The sequence below is a fragment of the Gossypium hirsutum genome, chromosome A05, assembly GCF_007990345.1.
Source record: "Gossypium hirsutum isolate 1008001.06 chromosome A05, Gossypium_hirsutum_v2.1, whole genome shotgun sequence".
In the NCBI taxonomy this organism is placed as follows: Eukaryota; Viridiplantae; Streptophyta; class Magnoliopsida; order Malvales; family Malvaceae; genus Gossypium; species Gossypium hirsutum.
The window spans coordinates 57,767,259-57,781,090 of record NC_053428.1 but is presented as its reverse complement, the minus strand read 5'-3'; positions in this window follow the sequence as shown (position 1 = coordinate 57,781,090).

Here is a 13,832-nt window from a genome sequence, read left to right as displayed (position 1 = left end):
CGAATGTAACTAAAATTTTTGAAGACACCTTGATTGCTGAAAATCGTTTGAATCCTGTTGTGGTTAATTATTTGATTTTGCTTGATGATGATAAATCCATTTTGAGTAATGATAAGACGATTTTTCTCTTTGGAAAATGTGATGAATTCATTGTTGAGAACATAACCAAACGACAATTGCGAGTGCCAAACATGCGAAATCATGAATCATATGAAACTTTTCATTTGTGTGTTTGTGATGAAGATTTAAATTTCTTGTTCCATTACTCGCAGTCCATTTACTTGAACAATGACTTGTGGAAGCAAATTGAAAGGTTTGAATGCTTAAAAACATATTTGTCTTTGTCTCAACCATTTGATGAGTTATGGATATGGAAGGAGTTTTGTCCATATGATTGTAAGAATGATGTTTTAAGTTTGCCTTTTTACATAACTCATATTTGTCTTGTTATGACCATGCATGATCCACATAGTTGTTCTGATCATTTCTTGATGATTAATGGTTGTCTATTTTCATTGATTCATTTGCCATCTCTAATGCCAAATATTGTGAGTTCTTTTGCAAAGGCTTATGAACGACTAATTGTTCCATTCATTCAAGGAGAGTTGCAAAAGACGGATTATTTTCTAGAGAATAAACAGCTCGACTTGAGGACAAGTCGTTTTGAAGAAGGGGGATGATGTGACCACGCCCCAAGCCCCATCAAGTCCTCGTCTTGATTCCCTCGAGCTTCCAAAGGGACCAATGACCCGAGCTAGGTCCAAGCGATTTCATGAAGTTGTTTCAGCTTTGTTGTTCAAGTTTTGGAAGGAGAATCAGCTTGTTGAAGATGAGGAAGCTCGATCCAACTCCTTGAAGAAACCATGCACCTTAGTGCAAGCTAATTTCAGCTCCATTTTAGCTTTTCTAGCTCGTTTCAACTCCGACCAGCTCAAATGAGCTCATTTCAGCTCAATCGAGCTCAATTTAGCTACAATTCAGCTCATTTATTTTATTGGTTGAATAATTAAAGTATTTTATTAACTTAGTTTAAGTTATTACAGCTCATAATTATGTTTTGATTTATTTCATGTTTTTAAAGTTGTCTTAGCCGAATTTAATATGTTTAGCTTAAGACTTTATTAAATTTGTCTATTTTAAATTTATGTGTTAATTAATATATCTATTTTTAATTAATTTGTTCATATTTCATGTAGGTACAGCCGAATGTGGAGATTCATTCAAGCTAGGTGCATGAACGTCTACTTACAATGCATGATGTGGGAACACAATTAAAGATGATTCATGAATGGGCTGGTTCAATGAACGTAAGGATGATGCATGAATGATTTAATACAATGTATGGGAGTGTGCATGCACAATTGAGGTTCAATGGATGGCATTTAAAAGAGCACATGCATTTGGGACGTTCATGCAAGAGGGAGTTGCTGAAAGTTCATGTATTTGAAGATTCATGGATCATATTTATGGGGGAAAATACATGGGACGTTTCATGCATGATTCATGCATTTTCAAGATGACCATTCAAGTATTTTAGGCACATTAATGCCTCATTCAGCCAAGGGAGATGTAGGATCATTAAAGAGCTGCACATTCATGGAATTATGGAGATTCTTCAAGGCTAAGGATGCATGAATGCATCAAGTGAAGCATCATGATGGTTCGGCCAATTCATGTACCATCTTCAAGCATGAACTGGATTTTAATGCTATTTGTGTGAACATGTTAAATACCTGTGTGAACAGAATTTAAGTTAGTGTGAACAACATAGATGCCGAATATCAATAGGCATTTTAGGCTTATAAATAGCTTACTTATTTATTGTAAAAGGTTACAGAATTTGATCAATTAAACTTAATAGAACTTTTGTTCTTGTGAGGTTACCTCCTCTCTTCTTTCGTTCGAGTCTCGAAGCGACTTATCTAGCTTGCTAGTGGTGTCAATCCGAACTCCATTGAACTTATCACCGAATCGGTGTGGCGTTCAACCATATTTTTATACCTTTGGTTCTTACCTCTATATAGGTATTGGGTCAAGGTTCGCTTCTATCCTTCCACAAATTTCACCTTAAGCAATATAAGACTCGGGCAATACTTTTTAGTATTGAACATTCTTGACGTTTAAGTTTTATTTTCCATCTCCATCAATTACCTTTTTCTAACCTACCTTGTTTCTATTCTAAACCGAATTTATCAACACCAAACCACTCATCTAAACCCTCTCAAAGCTTCCGCAACCCTTAGCCTAAATCACCCAATTTTGACAACTCCAACTACTCCTCGTAGACGATCGGGCAACTTTGTGAAACGACTCGATTAACCTGGGCCGGATCACATCAATTTGTGTGAACATGTTAAATACCTGTGTGAACAGAATTTAAGTTAGTGTGAACAACATAGATGCCGAATATCAATAGGCATTTTAGGCTTATAAATAGCTTACTTGTTTATTGTAAAAGGTTACAGAATTTGATTATTAAACTTAATAGAACTTTTGTTCTTGTGAGGTTACCTCCTCTCTTCTTTCGTTCGAGTCTCGAAGCGACTTATCTAGCTTGCTAGTGGCGTCCATCCAAACTCAATTGAACTTATCACCAAACTGGTGTGGCGTTCAACCATATTTTTATACCTTTGGTTCTTACCTCTATATAGGTATTGGGTCAAGGTTCGCTTCTATCCTTCATCAAATTTCACCTTAAGCAATATAAGTCCCGGGGCAATACTTCATATAGTATTGAATCGTTCTTCGCTTGAGTTCTATTTTTCCATTCCATTTTAACTATTAAATTATAAACAATATTTCTTTATTTCACCGAGCCTATCAAACATCTACCCAAACCATCTTTTGAACCCATTTTCTCAACTTCCGCTATAAAAAATCATCTAACTCCATCTATCTACAAAATCGAACAAACTTCTCGTCGACGATTGGGCAATCAAGTGAATCGACTCAATCAACCGAGTCGAATCACATCATCTGGTATCAGAGCTTGCAAAATGAGGAGCACCGACGTTCGTAGCTATCTCGAAAGATAGGTTTGTAAAAAAAAAGTTTAAAAAAAAATCAAAAAAATCTCGAGTTGTAATTTTATTTTATTTTCTCTTTTCTTTATTGTATTTACCTTACTATTGTATTGGAGTATCAAAAAAAAATCGAAATTCAAAAAAAAAAGAAGTGAGCAAAAAAAGAAAAAAAAAGTAAAAAAAGAACAAAAAAAAGTGAAAAGTCTTGTGAGTTTTATTTTCATCTCTTATTACTCCGATCATCAAGTTTCCCTTCCTACCATTATTTACCCATCCCAATGCCGCACTTTAAACCAATTTTCTTCTTTATTCAGCCTACCCTACACCCGACATTATCCCTTGTAACCAATTTGAAACCGACCCTCAAGCAGCAAATTAAGTCTACCGAGACAAATCACGAAATTGTGAGAAGAGGTTGAGTGGAAAAAGGCACAAGTGAAATTACATCAAAGAAAAAGCCAAAATTTGAATGTAAACACGAGTGCGAGTGAAAATCATTATTTCCTTTTCGAGCGAATTTGTGAGGTTTGTGGTAAGGTATTTATTTTCTTTATTATTTTTTTCTAACATCTTCTTGTCATTACTTAATCATGTCTCGAGAAACATTTCCCGAATCAGAATTCCAATATTTGATGCAAGAGATGCGTAGAATGGTGAAATCAAAATTTGATAAATTGCATGATCGATTGGATCGAATGGAGGAAAGAGCCCGATGGAAGCCAAACTCACCGGGTGAAGAGACGGAGACAAGATCATCACGAAGGCACACATCCATTGATTTTTTGGGAAGAGATTCATACCATGATTCCTATTCAACGAGGAACTCAAGACAAAGCAAAGCAAGTTTTGAGTTTAAAGCTTTCCGAGGTGACGAACGAGAAATCACAAGTAGTCCTTCGTATGCACCGAGGTATTCGTCCGCCAAGAATCAATCTCGAAGAGGTGATCATTTTTTGTATGAAAGTCGTTCCAATTATACCCAACGAGAGTCATTTCGTGCTGATTCATTTGTAACATCTCCATCCTATAATGAAAGAGCGAGGCAAAAAGAAAAAGAAATAAGAAGAAAGGAAAGACAAGAAATGTTGATGAGAGAAAATGAGCATATATGGAATGAAATCGAGAGACGAAAAAAAGAAATGAAAGAAAAGGAACAAGAAATTGAAAAAGAGAGTGAGATTGAAGAAAGAAACGAGAGTGTAAAAGAAACGAGTGTCATGGAAAAAGAAATTGAGATTGAAAAAGGATGTGAAAAAGAGAAAGAAATCGAAAAAGAAATTGAGATTGAACAAAAGTGTGAGGAAAAAGAGAAAATTGAAAAAGAAAGAAAAGACAATGAGTTAGAAAAACAAACGAGAGAAAAGGAGGCAAAAGAGCAAGAAAAAGTGAGGAATCTGTTTACTAAACCACATGAGAATTTGTCTTGTTTTGTTTCCTCTTTTCAGGTCTCCGGAAGGCCAAGTGACGATAATTTTCAACTCCAATACCTCTCGACAACGATCCTAGTTCGCCTATGCCAAAAGGTAAGCAAGGTATGAATGTTGAAAATTTTAAAGCACTTCTGCCTTACTCGATTGTTGATGGACACACTGTTGATGATTTGGTCTTTAGAAAGAATCTGAACTTTGACGTGGCTATTTGTCATTCTTTGATTGATGATGATCCATTTGTTTTGTCTAATGATAAGAAGATTCTTGCTTTTGAAAAATATCATTTTGATGGTATTGGTTGTTTATCTTTAACTTGCAATGGAATGCATGTTTTGGATGCGCAAGATGAAAGTCCATATAAAATGTTCATTCTCACTGATCATGTTGAAAAGGAATGGAAATGTATTGATGAATACGCCATTGGCAAGATTTTTGATGAAGAGCGAATAAATCAACACCAACAAAATCTGGAATTGTGTGATCAAAAGTTGACATATCATCTGCTTGGTTGTGTTGATCATGTGGATTATCTAATTTTTGGTGTGAAATTTCCATGTTTTTGTAAATCTTTTCGAATGAAATTTAAAGGGTTTGCTTGTTTGAATTTGAGTATGTTAACACCCTCGTTGTTTAATTTGTGTAAATTGTTGGAGATAAAAGGACTCTTTTTGCCATTTGGATCGAGTAGTCAAAATCATGTCTTTAATCCTGGAGTTTGCTATTATGAATCATCCATGAAAGAAAGCAAGCATCATAAATTTTGTTTGAATGAATGTGTAAACAATTTTTGTTTGTATGATACTTTGTCTTTAAGTTTGAAATTGAGCCATGTGAATCTTGTTGGTTTGTTAAGTCAAAATCAAAATTTTGTTTTCGGAGGATGTTCTCAACTGTGGACTAAAAGATCCGAACATGTTTTGAATGATAATGATTTTGAGTTTCTTAGTGCTCTTTCTATGAAGTCGGTCATGAAATTGCCAAATCAAATTGAAATGGCAAGAGAAAATTTTGTCTTTGACCCTGGTGAACACCATTCTATATCATTGCCTAAGGTAATCGAACCATGGAAAGTTGACTTCCAAAACCATAGCTATCAAATGCCTTGTGATTTATGTTTGTTTCCATCGAAGAAAAGGTAAGAACGATTTCTATTTTTGACCCCGGTATTGGATTATTTGTTCAAATTGTGAATCAAATCTCAAAAAGTTCCTTTGTGTTTAATCTTCATCGTGTCACTAATTCGTTTTATTCTTTTAAAGGTGACAATGTGAAGTGGTACCCTCCTAAAGAGGGAGGGCATGCGAATGAGCTTCTTTTGATCCGAGTTAATTGTGGCTTTCAGAATCTTCAACGATTTTTCGCGAGTAAATGGCCCGATTTGGGGACAAATCGCTTTAAAGAGGGAGGGGATGATACGACCATGCCCCGGGCACACTTTTGGATCAGCTCCCTAAGCATTGTTTGCAAATCCATGCGAGCTGAATTAGTTCAATTTCATTTCGTTAAGCTCCGTTTAGCTCGTTTCCAGCTCACTCGAGCTCAAGTCAACTCACTCAAGCTCAATTCAGCTCAATCTTAACCCAATGAGCTTATTTTTAGCTTCTTTAGCTTGCATTTATTTTGCTGAAATAAACCATTTAATTTGTCATTAGTTAAATTAGTTGTTTATCTTAAGTTAGTTAATTTGTTAAAATCTGGACAAATAATTAATTAAGTGTTTTAATTATATCTAAATTAAATACTTAATTAATTATGATGTTTTAAATATGTCTAAAATTGTTAATATGTATGGCCAAATTTAATGTGCAAATTATTGAGTTCATATGCTGCTAATTTAATGTGTTTGAAATGCATTTAACTTGCTGATTTAATTTGCTGCAGGTTCATGAACGGATTGGTGCAATGTATGGGAGTGTGCATGCACAATTGAGGTTCAATGGATGGCATTTAAAGGAGCACATGCATTTGGGACGTTCATGCAAGAGGGAGTTGCTGAAAGTTCATGTATTTGAAGATTCATGGATCATATTTATGGGGGAAAATACATGGGACGTTTCATGCATGATTCATGCATTTCAAGATGACCATTCAAGTATTTTAGGCACATTAATGCCTCATTCAGCCAAGGGAGATGTAGGATCATTAAAGAGCTGAACATTCATGGAATTATGGAGATTCTTCAAGGCTAAGGATGCATGAATTCATCAAGTGAAGCATCATGATGGTTCGGCCAATTCATGTACCATCTTCAAGCATGAACTGTATTTTAATGCTATTTGTGTGAACATGTTAAATACCTGTGTGAACAGAATTTAAGTTAGTGTGAACAACATAGATGCCGAATATCAATAGGCATTTTAGGCTTATAAATAGCTTACGTGTTTATTGTAAAAGGTTACAGAATTTGATTATTAAACTTAATAGAACTTTTGTTCTTGTGAGGTTACCTCCTCTCTTCTTTCGTTCGAGTCTCGAAGCGACTTATCTAGCTTGCTAGTGGCGTCCATCCAAACTCAATTGAACTTATCACCAAACCGGTGTGGCGTTCAACCATATTTTATACCTTTGGTTCTTACCTCTATATAGGTATTGGGTCAAGGTTCGCTTCTATCCTTCATCAAATTTCACCTTAAGCAATATAAGACTCGGGCAATACTTTTTAGTATTGAACATTCTTGACGTTTAAGTTTTATTTTCCATCTCCATCAATTACCTTTTTCTAACCTACCTTGTTTCTATTCTAAACCGAATTTATCAACACCAAACCACTCATCTAAACCCTCTTAAAGCTTCCGCAACCCTTAGCCTAAATCACCCAATTTTGACAACTCCAACTACTCCTCGTAGACGATCGGGCAACTTTGTGAAACGACTCGATTAACCTGGGCCGGATCACATCAGAAGTTGAGCTAATTCGAGCTTATTGAGCTTGAAAGGAGCTGGAAACGAGCTAAATGAAGCTCCACAAAAATATAATTGAGCTACGTCCAGCTTGCAAACACGACGAGCCTCGCTTGTAGGCTGATGCAATGGCCGTTCCCAAGGGCGGGTCATATCATCCCCTCCCTCTTTAGAGCGATTTGTCCCCAAATCGGGCCACTTGCTCGCGAAGAAACTTCTATTAACAAAGACCCCTTGGTTCTTGAATTTGACAAACTTGTGCCCAGCAACCTGAAATTCATGAATAGATTGAAAATAACACCGATTAGTTACTTGCCCTCCCTCTTTAGGGCAAAGCCACTTCAAAGTGTCACCTACACAATAAAGAAAATTATGAATGACACAATGAACTACAAACTTGCGAACTCTTTCCAAATTTTCATTCTCAATTGGAGGAAAAGAACTATTGCCGAATTCAAAAATATAAATAAGCCTTACCTTTCCACATTGATTTTTCAAATTCATCAAGGATCTAGACATGGGAAATAATTCTACGAATATGAACAGTTCATGCAAATAAACACATATCCCACAACACACTCCATCAAATGGATTCGAAGACTCATGAATCAAACAATTAAATCGATTGGTCAAATCTTCACCATGAAAAATCCCATCCAATGGACGAATAGATTTTAACGAATAACCACAAATCCACAAAAAGTCTTTTAAACAAAGATGTGAAAAAAATATTAATCGGTCAAAAGAAACAAGATCACTTAGTCGAATCAAGTTTTGCAAATTTAAACTTAGTACTGGCCAATAATCTTCCACTTCTTCATCAAACTTGTCATATTCACGAATGTCATCACCTTTTGAACAAAATAGAGATGTTTTTAGTTCTTCAGAAACCAAACCTTGTCTATCCTTGAGATTATAGATTTGAGGATCGGTTTTACCATTCTCTCGCAATATGAACCTTCTCTTCTCAGGAATATAATGTAATCGTAATTCCTTGTTTGGTTTAACCTGAAAAAATGAAGAGACAGGAAGACAACGATTAATCAAAACATTTTTCTTTCTCTCACTCAAATTTCTTTCACTTTCTTTTTCTTTGATCTTGTTTTTCTCACAATCTCGATTCTTTTCTTTTGAATCATTTTTCTTTTCCTTTTCACTCTCTCTCAATTTCTTTTTTGTTCATTCAAATCTTCCAAGGATTGCTTTAATCGTTGTTGATCTTCCATCACTTGTTGTGGAGACAATGGGCCAAAGTGATATTTTTGCCTTTGTGCTTGAACGAATATTGGTTAGAAAACCCATCGTGCTTGACTCGCCGATCAAATTGCCACGTCCCAAGCAGTAAATGGCCCGCATGCATAGGCACAACGTCGCACAAAATCTCGTCTTGGTACTTTCCAATTGAAAAGGGAATCAAGGCTTGTTTGGTTACCTTAAGTTCGACTCCTTCATTGAGCCATTGTAACTTGTAGGGACTCGGGTGCTTAAGGGTCGGCAAGGACAACTTCTCGATCATAAGTGTGCTTGCAACATTTGTGCAACTCCCGCCATCGATTACAACGCTACAAACCTTTCCATGAACATAACATCGGGTATGAAACAAATTCTCGCGTTGTGGTTCACCCATAGAGCTTTGCACACTAAGACTTCTTTTTACAACGAGCATTTCACCTTCAACAGCAAATTCTACTTCATCTTCATTTTCAGATGGATGTTGAACTTCTTCTTCGTTTTTGTCTACTTCATCCTCCGATTCAATCTCACCATTGGGAAGCATGATCATTGTGTTACGATTTGGGCATTGGCTTGCGATGTGCCCCCTCCCTTGGCACTTAAAACACTTAATATCACGTGTTCGGGATTGAGTATTTTCAATGGCCTTACCTTTGCTAGATTCGGCCACAGACTTGTTGGACTTCATGGGCACCACAGTTTCTTTTGATTGATTCGTTGAAACATTCTTACTTGCCCCTTGGTTCCACTTAAATGCATTCGAAGAGGAATAACCACGTACGGCTCCTTTCATTTTGAGTTGCTTTTCGACCTTGATCGCCATGTGAACCATATCGACGATCTCTACGTAGTGTTGCAACTCAACTATGTTGGCAATTTCACGGTTAAGTCCGGCTAAGAAACGAGCCATAGTTGCCTCTCGATCTTCCTCCACATCCGCTCGAATCATGGCCACTTCCATCTCCTTGAAGTAATCCTCCACGCTTCTCGTCCCTTGTGTAAGATTTTGAAGTTTTTGGTACAACTCCCGATGGTAGTACGAAGGGATGAAACGTCGTCGCATTACAGCCTTCATCTCGGACCATGTTTGGATAGGACGCTCGCCATTTCGCCTTCGGCTAGTTGTAAGTTGGTCCCACCACACCATTGCGTAGTCCGAAAATTCGATAGCAGCCAACTTAACTTTCTTGGCCTCAGAATATGATGTGATCCGGCTCGATTAATTGAGTTGGGTTCACTTAAGATGCCCGATCGTCGACGAGAAGCTCGTTCAAATTTGTAGATAGATGGAGTTTGAATGTTTTATAAGTGGAAGGTAGGCAAAATGGGTTCAAAGGATGGGTTTTGGTTTGATGAAAGATAGGTTCGGTTTAACAAAGAATTAAGTTACAAAGATGATAAATAAATGGAAATGGATAAAGAACTCAAACTTTAAGAATGATTCAATACTAAAAAGTATTGCCCCGAGTCTTATATTGCTTAAGGTGAATTTTGATGAAGGATAGAAGCGGACCTTGACCAATCGTCGACGAGAAGCTCGTTCAAATTTGTAGATAGATGGAGTTTGAATGTTTTATAAGTGGAAGGTAGGCAAAATGGGTTCAAAGGATGGGTTTTGGTTTGATGAAAGATAGGTTCGGTTTAACAAAGAATTAAGTTACAAAGATGATAAATAAATGGAAATGGATAAAGAACTCAAACTTTAAGAATGATTCAATACTAAAAAGTATTGCCCCAAGTCTTATATTGCTTAAGGTGAATTTTGATGAAGGATAGAAGCGGACCTTGACCCGTTACCTATATGGAGGTAAGAACCAAAGGTATAGGAAGATGGTTGAACGCCACACCGATTCGGTGATAAGTTCAATGGAGTTCGGATTGACACCACTAGCAAGCTAGATAAGTCGCTTCGAGACTCGAACGAAAGAAGAGAGGAGGTAACCTCACAAGAACAAAAGTTCTATTAAGTTTAATTGATCAAATTCTGTAACCTTTTACAATAAACAAGTAAGCTATTTATAAGCCTAAAATGCCTATTGATATTCGGCATCTATGTTGTTCACACTAACTTAAATTCTGTTCACACAGGTATTTAACATGTTCACACAAATAGCATTAAAATCCAGTTCATGCTTGAAGATGGTACATGAATTGGCCGAACCATCATGATGCTTCACTTGATGCATTCATGCATCCTTAGCCTTGAAGAATCTCCATAATTCCATGAATGTGCAGCTCTTTAATGATCCTACATCTCCCTTGGCTGAATGAGGCATTAATGTGCCTAAAATACTTGAATGGTCATCTTGAAAATGCATGAATCATGCATGAAACGTCCCATGTATTTTCCCCCCATAAATATGATCCATGAATGTTCAAATACATGAACTTTCAGCAAATCCCTCTTGCATGAACGTCCCAAATGCATGTGCTCCTTTAAATGCCATCCATTGAACCTCAATTGTGCATGCACACTCCCATACATTGAACCTATCATGCATGAACCTTGTTTAATTACTCTCCAAATTCAGCTCACCTACAAAAACACATGAACCAAAATTAAATCACATAAAATTTAGCTGAACAAACATTAATATAATTTAGTCACACTAATTAAACATAAATTAAATTAGACAAATTTAATAAAGTCTTAACAAGACATATTAAATTCGGCCAAGACACATTTAAAACATGTAATAAGTCAAAACATAATTATGAGCTGTAGTAATTTAAGCTAAATTAATAAATTACTTAATTTATTCAGACATTAAAATAAATGAGTTGAAATAAACTTAAGCCAAGCTCAAACGAGCTAAAGTAAGCTAAATTAAGCTCATGTGAGCTAAATCGAGCTGGGAAAAACTAAGATTGAGCTTGTTGAGCTGAGATTGAGCTTTATCTTGCACTTGGGGCTCTCGTGTTTAGGCCAATCATGATAGCAACGAGTGGTGCCACAACATGATGCGATTGAGATCACATCAGAATAGTTATGGCATTCAAATATAAGCTCGATCTTTTTCTCCCACTCGAGATAAGCTTCGGGATCCGATCGGCCTTGGAATGAAGGGATTGACAACTTAATGCTTTTCAAGTCATCATCGAACCTCCCTCGATTTTGTTGGCCTCGGTTGCATTGGCCTCTTCGTTGAACATTCGCATTGGACCCTTGATCACTTTCGTATTCAATTGACTCGGAAGATTCATCATCTAAATCAGATTGCCGTCCTCGATTTCTCAGAGGGCTTAAGGGAGTTCTCCTTCGTTGGGCTCTTCCTTCCACACGATCAAGTCTATCTTGAATCGGTTCTAACTTTTGATCGAACAATCGTTCCACCTCGCGTAGCAATGCTTGCAAATTCAAGTCCGGCACATTTCGAACAGGTTGCCTTTCTGCCATGTTTATTGTAGGACTTCTTGATATATGAAATTATAACCTCACAACAAAAACTCACAAGTCACTCAAAAAGAAAATAATTCGGCACTCCACTCGTGTTTACACTCTTTAATGGCTTTTTCTTCTCTCTCTAATGCTCTCACAACACTCGTGCCTTTTTCCACTCAATTTCCTCTCGTGATTTCGTAAGCGACTCGTCGTGACCTTATCGTAGTTCAATGGGTCGGCTTCAAATGGCTTTACAAGGGATTGATGTTAGGTTACGGGTAGGCTAAAAGAAACAAGAAAGGCTTTAGGCTAAGTGTGGCTTAGAAGATGAATAGAAAAGAATGCCAAACTTACAAACTCGAAACACTTTTTTTTGTTTTTATATCGAATTTTTTTAATTGCGTGAAATTTCACTACGGGGGATATAAAAGGGTGTAGAATGAGATTTTGGAAAAATTTCTATTGAAGTGTCTCCAGACTCTTTTTTTTTTTTACGAATCTTTCACGTTCTTTTCGTCCGTACCTAAATCGTATGCAATTTTTTTTCTTTTCAATTTTTTTTTCAATTTTTTTTTCGAACTCTTTTTTTTTACGTACCTATTTCAAATTGACTTCGAGTGCTCGTACTTCTCGTTTTTACCAGCTCTGATACCAAATGATACGACCTCGGTTTAGTAGTTGAACCCGAGTCGTTTAGTTCCCGATCGTAAACGAAGAAGTAGAATAGACGAGAAGAAGATAGAATATAATTGAGTTTCAAGAAGTAAAGTAAGTTCGTGCAAAGTTGGATATGGATTTGGTTTAAGTCGAAATGGTATGACTAGAATGGTCGAGTTCGGTTTAAGATTAATTAGAAAATGGTATTTGGTTTTGGTACGTTTTGGTAATGGTTCAAAAAGGTCAAGAGTGAACCAACACTAAAGAAAAGTGTCGACCCGAAACTTATAGGACCAAATTGAGTTGGAAATGGTTGATAAGGACCTTGACCCGATACTTAGTAAAGTATGAACCAAAGGTATCAAAGGTGAACGCCACACTCGGGTTTTAGGAGTGATAAGTTCGGAAAAGACTCGGAAAGATGCCACTAAAAGCTTAGATAAGTCTTACGGGTCTCGAACGAAATTTGAGAGAAAATGCCTCACAAATTTGGTAGCAATTCGCTAATTAAAATGTCAAAAAGTCCTTTACAAAGTAAAATTTCAGCTATTTATAAGCAACACCTAAGCTAGCCGAATGGTCACTTACATTCCTTAAAAATTAAGCAAATGAATCACTTAAATGAACTAGCTAGATTCGGCTGAACATGGAGCTCCATTAGACACCTTCTAGATGAAGCATTGGACTTGGAAAAACTTGGATGATGCATGGATAGCTAGGTTCGGCCAATGGGCATAAATTAGCTCATTTATGTTGCAACTTTTGGCTGAAAAGTGACCAGCAATTAAGAGGGTAATGAGCAGCCAATTCAAGTGTGAAAGCTCAACATTGAAGAGTCATGGAGTGTGAACACATGGAACCGAAAAGCCAAGATGCATCCAGCAAATGTGAAAGGATTAATTGACAGCTTTGGAGTTGGAAACATTAGCTCTCTTGACCGAATAGTCACCTAGGAATGCCAAATTCAGCTCACCAATTTGATGCATGTATCTCCAGGTTCATTGAATCTATTGTGCATGCACCAAGCTAAATGAATCTCCACATTCGGCTCACCTTGCTAAATGAACCCCCACATTCGACCAACCTACATAAATAGGAAAAACTAAGATTAATGTGGTATTTAGCTGAACTAAATTAAGAATAAAAACAAGACACATTAATTCGGTCAACAATGACACTAAAATCAGCTCATTAAATTCGGCAGCT